The sequence below is a fragment of the Pezoporus flaviventris genome, unplaced genomic scaffold (genome assembly GCF_033815535.1).
Source record: "Pezoporus flaviventris isolate CSIRO_AGI_PZ_B2104156 unplaced genomic scaffold, CSIRO_AGI_Pfla_v1 ptg000015l, whole genome shotgun sequence".
Taxonomy (NCBI): domain Eukaryota; kingdom Metazoa; phylum Chordata; class Aves; order Psittaciformes; family Psittacidae; genus Pezoporus; species Pezoporus flaviventris.
In genome coordinates this window covers 13,933,781-13,941,488 of record NW_026892563.1, presented here as the reverse complement: position 1 = coordinate 13,941,488, position 7,708 = coordinate 13,933,781, and the positions used below count along the sequence as shown (strand labels likewise).

Sequence of the window (7,708 nt, the reverse complement as noted above, 5' to 3'; positions counted from 1 at the left end):
CCCGCTGACTGAGGGCGGCAGAGCACCGGAACACGCTCCTTACGGCGGTCGTAGAGTCTCCCTCTCTGGAGACATTCAGGGCTTGCCTGGACACGTTCCTGCGTCACCTGCTCTGGGTGGCCCTGCCTTGGCAGGGCTTGGACCATATGATCTCCAGAGGTCCCTTACAGCACCAGCGGTTCTGTGATTTCTGGTGGTGGAGCTGGGGCTAACTGCCATGTCATGAGCAGCACTGGGGGAGCTGCTGGTGGGAGGTGTATGTTCAGAGAACAGAAGCAGTCAGCAAACCCGTTTAGGGTGGTTAAAACACATCTTCCTATGACTGCTGTTGCAGCTGCCACTGAACAATGCCACTCAGCACTGCTCATTCTTTAATTCTTCTATTTACAGTGTTGTTCTTTTTTACTAAACCGTACAGTTAAGAGTGTATTAGCTGGACATACGTGCCACTGAGAGCTGGAAGTCTTTGCAGCCAAGTGTAGGAGACCACACACATTCAGTTACTCTTCCCAGACTCTGATAAGTGTCCTGTACAACCAGAATTTGTGATTCTTTGCAAGCATTAATTGATTACAGCAAGTTCTTGCTCAACTTGAATTACTTCTTAAACCACACTTCATTTTGATAAAATGCTTACACATAATTTCTAGACATTTTTTAAAGTAGGTAGACTCAGAAATCTTGACCATACTGTGAGAAGACTGTAAATTTAGGAGGAAATCTGTGTGCGCTGTGTAATTAGAATGACAGCTATCCCCTTACTAACTAGAAATGCTCGCAGGGGTGACTGGATAACTTTAAAACAACAGCAGTAAATAGAGCTCTCTTTTTCCAAGACTTTTCTGTCAGGAACAGCTCATATCTCTGTTCAACCCACTTCTTACTTAAATAATCACGCAAGTATATCACGCCTGGAGGAAAACTTAGTGCGTGTTGGGATTTGCATGTATTTCATGGGAAAAAACGTAGTGGAAAAGGGAGGAGAGTGAATGTGAAGTAGGTGCATTTGCCTTTAGGACAAAGTTTCTCATTTTTCTCTTTGGTTATGCAATTTAGGCTCATCTTTAAAAATGTGGCTTTGTCACTGATTCCACTGTCTCTTCAGCAAAAATCTTATGTGTGCGTCAGCACGGGCTTCATGGAGGGCAATAAAGTCACTGTTCTTTACTTTTTTAAACAGACACAGCCCCCAAAAGAACCCACTAGTGCCCAAACACCCCCGACCTCTGTACCCACATTTACTTTGAAAATCAATGCTGAATTGTGTATGATAACTAGGGCCTTTGGGCACAAGTGCCATTTGTACATCAGTCAGATGAAGTTATTTATTCCTTTGAAAGGTCAGACTAGGGTGTTAACACAGGCATGGGTGTGGAGAGACTGGAAGAGCTCACATATGCAGTTAATCCATTATTTTTCTTACCTACCAGCCAGTATAATAGATTGAAAGCCATTCTTTTTTATCTGATGCTCCTTGGCAGTGCAAAGAGAGAGGCTTAGAACTTCCCAGCCCCTTCCTTTAATGAGCTGATTTGACTTTTTGTTTTTCTGATGGTAAAACACCCCTCTTTATTCCAGTGTCATCCCCTTGATGACATTCTTGTGCCCAACTTGCATCCAGATGTCCCATAAGTCTATTCTGTGCATGGGAAAGGACAGCCACTGTTGAGGAAATGTTGCCCATTGCCTTGCTTTCACTATTCCTCAGAGTGATGAATGTGGACCTACTTCATTCTCGTATAATTTGAGCATCTTACTCTCTGGTTTTTGCATGTTGCTGCATATAACACACTAAGCGTGTGAATTCAAATGTAATTTACTCTGAATTTAATTTACGGCAAACCAAGCACACACTAACACTTTCCCCTATACAAGTAACAGAATCTAGGTTCTGCTAAGAAAAAAAAAAAACAACTAGCACCTGAATGCAGTAACCACAAATATTTAGTGAACAGTGCCGCATCCACCACAATTTACCACACGGCTGGGTACAGCAGGCAAAGTATATGTTCTCCCCCACAGTTTTTAGCTATCCTTCCAAACTATTTCATTGCTTCTCAGCTCTTGGTTTACTCTTTCCCCACAGTTTTGAATTTATCTCTTGACATGAGAGGTACAAGTCTCAGATACACATTACTGTGAGCTCTGTGAAAACAGCCAGCTCTGTCAGTAAGAAGAGATCCGGCAACCAGCATGTGTCTTGAGGGGAAGGCTGGCAGAGCTCAGCTGGTATCTGCTCTCCTTAACAACACTGTATCAATCCCTATACAAGTCATTCTGGCAAATGAGCCAGAGCATGTGCCCGTGTGTCCTTTCCTTCCTTGAGCTAGCATCAGGGCAGGAACCTCAGACTCCTGTAGGCAGGAGAAGAGCAGAAATCCATAGTAAATTAGTTTTGTTAGTTTCTCCTGTTTGCCACTACTTTTTTTTTTTTTTTTGGTAGTCTTTTCAATTTCGCTACACTTTGGGACACTGTAAAAACATTTTAAAATCAAAATCTATGAATAAACAGAAAAATAGAGGGAAGCACTCAACTGACAGCAAAATCACATTAGAACATAAAAACTTGGCTATAAGAGGAAATAAATCCCCAAACTCAGTCTTTTTAATTGTTGCTTTGCAGCTACTGCACCTAATAACCAGCTTTTCAAAGTGGTTAGCAACTAACCAAGCACTGTGAATGCTCAGAGCTGTTCACGGGTATGGCAGAAAGACAACAGCATTACACTTCAGGTGTTGATGAAATCCTGGTGCCAGGGGTGAGACCGAAGCCTCCTGGACCAGCCTCACCTTCCCTGCCACACTCCAAGCAGACCCTTTCTGCCTCTTTCAGCTCAGCTCTTGAGAATTTAAGCTTAGCATCAGTAAGGCGGACTCTAGAAAAGCAGTCCAGTGTGTCAGCCATTGTTAGCTGTACAGCAGGGGCTTGGCAAGAAACTCCTGCCTGAACTGAACTGGCACCTCAACATCCAGGAGGGAAAGTAAATCCAGAACAGCTTTCTCACAGCATTTTAGGGCAAGAAACATGTCTTCCAACCATGGTTACACCTTGGCTTTATACAGTGTTCCAGCATTTTTAATCAAGAAAATTTAACAGCTTCTTGCCATTTACAGTGCAAGTATCGTAGTATCATCTCAGGACTGGAGAGAATCATTCTAAGCCAAGTTGATGACAAACACAATAGAAACACATTTTTCCTTTATCCTGTTGCCAACGCCCTCATGTGAAAACAAACCTCAGCAGCCAATCTCAAAGATGCAAGCCACTTGGCTCCACAGCCCGTCTCCAAAACTACTTCAAGCAGAGCTTTGCTCTGCATCACGGTGTAGGTCAGCAGACTCCTCCTCCAATGTTTCATTCTCCCTTTACACTAGATGAGGCCAAGGCACAACCACCATGAAAAAAATTGGCAAAAATACAAAAGGTTAGAGCTTTTCCAACAGGTATGCCTATATCAGTAATAAATGTCAGGACAAAAGTAAATTGGAGTGACATTATTATTAATTTAAATAGCACAAGGAAATCTCATGACTGAAGAAGAATTATTCACACAGCAATACAAAGTTATTTACCGTATCTATTTTCATGTAGCACCTATAGTTTTCATATGATTGTCATTTGGATACATGGCATTTTTTCCATTCCTAGTTTTCAAGGTGAGAAATCTAGGCATTTTTATGTGCGCATAACACCAGCAAATCACTCTGACAAACTGACAGAAATTTCAGTTCTAGGAAGACATTCAACCTTTACCTGCCTGTTAACTTCAAACAATTTCTGGACCAAAAAAAAGCTACACAGTGCAGCTCATTAGATTGACAGGAGGCTGGTAGTTTTCTGCAAAAACACTTTTCATACTGACATATCCAAAGAAAACTTCAAATTTAGACAGCATAACAGCATTTGATACAGCAGGTTTTCCTGAGAGACCTCACCACAAACCATAGCCAACAACGATTCAACCTCTTCTGCTTTCTGTTAGTACCCCGTAACAAATGAGAGAATAAATATTTCTGAGTGCTATCCCGTGTTTCTGTAGGATGTACAAACCTCCATGAGATAAGATTCAGCTTTTTGCTTTTGAATAGGATAGATTTAGGGTAGATATAAGGAAGAAATCCCTACTGTGAGAGTAGTGAGGCACTGGAGCAGGCTGCTCAAGGAAGTTGTGGCTGCCGCATCCTTGGCAGTGTTCAAGGCCAGGTTGGACAGGGCCTTGAAGGATCTGGTATAGTGGAAGGTGGCCTTGCCCATTGCAGGGGAGTTGGAACTTGATGATCTTAAAGTCCTTTCGAACCCAAACCATTCTGTGATTAGAATCATAGAATAGTTAAGGTCAAAAAGGGCCTTAAGATCATCAAGTTCCAACCCCCCTGCCATGGGAAGGGACACCTCACACTAAACCATGTCACCCAAGACTCCATCCAACCTGGCCTTGAACACTACCAGGGATGGAGCATTCACAACTTCTTGGGCAACCCATTCCAGTGCCTCACCACCCTCACAATACAGAACTTCTTCCTTATACCCAATCTAAACTCCCCCTGTTTAAGTTTGAACTCATTACCCCTTGTCCTATCACTGCAGTCCCTAATGAAGAGTCCCTCCCCAGCATCCTTATAGGCCCCCTTCAGACACTGGAAAGCTGCTAGGAGGTCTCCACGCAGCCTTCTCTTCTCCAGGCTGAACAGCCCCAACTTTCTCAGCCTCTCTTCATACGGGAGGTGCTCCAGTCCCCTGATCATCCTCGTGGCCCTTCTCTGGACTTGCTCCAACAGTTCCTTGTCCTTTTTATGTTGAGGACACCAGAACTGCACACAATACTCCAAGTGAGGTCTTACAAGAGCAGAGTAGGGGGGCAGGATCACCTGACTGGGTTTAAACCACGACAGCTCCTCTTGATGCAGCCCAGGATACGGTTGGCTTTCTGGGCTGCGAGCACACACTGAAGCCGGCTCATGTTCATTTTCTCATCAACCAACACCCCCAAGTCCTTCTCTGCAGGACTGCTCTGAATCTCTTCTCTGCCCAGCCTGTAGCTGTGCCTGGGATTGCCCCAACCCAGGATTCACAGATGGCTCAAGTGCCCTCCCCCAGTGCTTTGGAGCTCCCAAGCCTTTATTGACACAGTCTGAACACAGAGATTAATGTACAGGAACACCAAGCAGTGATGCCCAGTGTGCAGCTGCCATGGGCAGGGACATCCCCCTGGGCATCCTGAGCACAGGCACTGCCTCAGGCCAGCACCCAAAGGCCTTTCTCCAAGTGATGCTGGGCGAAGGGGCAGCAGCAGGGCTGCAGTGGGCAAGGCTGTGGGGGCCCTATCTCCCCTGTGTCATAGTGCCAGCACCCAGCAACGCAGCATCACAATGCTCCGGGGCAGTATAAGGCAATGTCCTCCCGTGTCCCACTGCCAGAGTGCCTGGCTTTGCCACCAGGACAGAGCTGGCAGCCTGAAGGCACCCAAGAGGAAGTCCTTGAGGCACTGGTGGAATTACTTGGAGGGGCAGAGGGGGGAAGACTGCCCGAAGCTGCGGGAGGCTCTCTGCTGCAGTTCCAGCTCCTGGAGGGGCCAGGCTCACAGCTCATCTGATGGATGGAAATCCTGCTTCAGTCTTTGAGGAGCTCGCTGCCCTCATTTTCTGGGGAGGTAGTGGCAGTAGCCATGAGAAATAGGATCCACAGATGGCCCAGTGCCCTCCCCCAGTGCTTTGGAGCTCCAACTGTCAGGCACAGGAAGGATTCAACCCCAGGGCTGATCAGGCCAGCGGCATTTTGCTGCTCTCGGGAGCCCCTCAGATGGCTCCAGGCGGAGGCAGAAAAGGCAGAGCCAGTGTCCCCTTAGAGGCATAACCAGCCCGTGGACCAGGAGCCGGTCTTGCTCACATGCTCAGGGAGTAGCCGATCGCCAGTGCTGGGGTCAGGAAGGAATTTTCCCCCGGGGCAGATTGGCACCGGTCCCCGGGGGTTTTTTGCCTTCCTCTGAGCACTGAGCATGACCACTTGTCAGGTCTCCTCTGTTCCTGGTGCTCTGGGTTATCGCCTGGTGCTCATGCACCACAAAGGTGGCCACTCGTGTCCTGCAGCTGGGGGGGGGGGGGGGGGGCGGGGGGAAGGCTTTTTTGCCCCCAGGGTGGACTAGCAAGGGTCCCCGGGGTTTTTTGCCTCCTCCGCAGCCGAGCACAGCCCCTTCATGGGGCTCCTTTGGGATATTGTGTCCCAAAGGCAGCTGCTCGTGCTCCACGCAGGTGACCCTCGTGCCCCCCATCCTTGGGGAGGCAGCGTTCAGCTCTCCCAGGGTGGCCCCAGCATGGCCCCGGGACTTGCTGCTGTCCTCTGTAGCACTGAGCACCACCCCTGCTCAGGTCTTCCCTGGCCCTTTCTGGCCAGGTTCTTGCGCTCCTCTCGCACCACCACGGCACCGCTCCTGCCCCGGCTTTCCTTTGTCAGGCTGCAAAGGATGTTCTTTTCCAGCTAACCTGAAGGATGCATCAGCCTGCTGCTGGCTACGCATGTGCATCGTGTTAACGCTTGTGAGCACCAGCTCTGAGGGATTTAGAAAAAGAAAATATAATCTAAACTAAACTAGACTAAAGATAAAAGATAAAATAAAATAACTTTATTTATAAATAAATAAAATACTCTTTCCACCTGTAACCTCTATTTGTGTCTTTGAAAGTGCTGAAAACCCCTTGACTTCCTAATGTCTACTCTAAATCACCCTGGGCACAGCTCTGAACCATTCCCACACATCCTATCAGTGGATCCCAAGCAGATCAGCACCTCCCTCTCCATTTCCCCTCCTTGGGAAGAGCTGTAGAGAGCAATGAGGTCTCCCCTCAGCCTCCTTTTCTCCAGACCAGGCAATCCCAGTGTCCTCAACCGCTCCCCACAGGACACGCCTTCCAGCCCTGTCACCAGCTTTGTTGCCCTCCTGGTTGCATTCAAGGGCCTTCATATTCTTAATCGGTGGGACCTACAACTGCACCCAGTACTCAAGGTGAGCCGGCACCAGCACTGATTACAGCAGATGATCACCTCTTCCTCCTTTTTTTGCTGTTTTTTTGTAACTAGCTGCCAGCTCTCTGTATTACCGCCCTCCTCCTTTTCTGTATGCTCTGTGCTGGACGCCTGTGGCCCCTGTTCAGCTCAGGCCTGGAGCAAGCAGCCCAGCTCTCTCAGCTTCCCTGACACCTTTCAGCTACCGCCAGCGTCCCGCAGCTTAACCCCTGCTGCAGGAGGGCCTCCACCAGGGCACCGAGTGCAGCCCTGCCCATGGCGCACCCTCTGCTCACGACTCCGGTGCAGGCGCTCTCTGCACCCCGAGCTCCGCGCTGCAGCCCCCCCTCTCATCGGCTCTGTCTGGTGCCGACGCCGCCACCGCGGGGGCAGCCGGAGCAGAGCTCCCAGAGCGGGCCCTGGCCCTGAGGCGAGCGCTCCCCATCCCTCCCGCTGCCCGCTCGCGCTGCCGACGCCAACCGCCGCGCCACGCGCCGCTCCCGCGCCCCCTGTGAGTCCCTGCTCGCCTCAGCGGAGCTGCGGCTCCCGGGCAAGGCCTGGAGAGGGCTCGAGGCTCCCTCGGTCGCCGTCGCCGCTCGGAACTGAGGCTCCGGGACGCGGGGTTTCCCCTCGCTCCGGTGCTGAAGGCTCCTCTCTGGAGCCGCTCACCTCCGGGAATGCGCCACGGTGCACAGCAAGGCTCTGCTT

The 7,708-nt window shown here is 49.3% G+C and overlaps 1 protein-coding gene across 1 annotated transcript in view; it reads right to left on the bottom strand.

The window, feature by feature from the left end:
• RIPK4 (receptor interacting serine/threonine kinase 4) overlaps positions 1-7,708 on the bottom strand; it is an 85,348-nt gene that overhangs the window by 48,738 nt on the left and 28,902 nt on the right. The gene's annotated exons all lie outside the window — the stretch shown is intronic.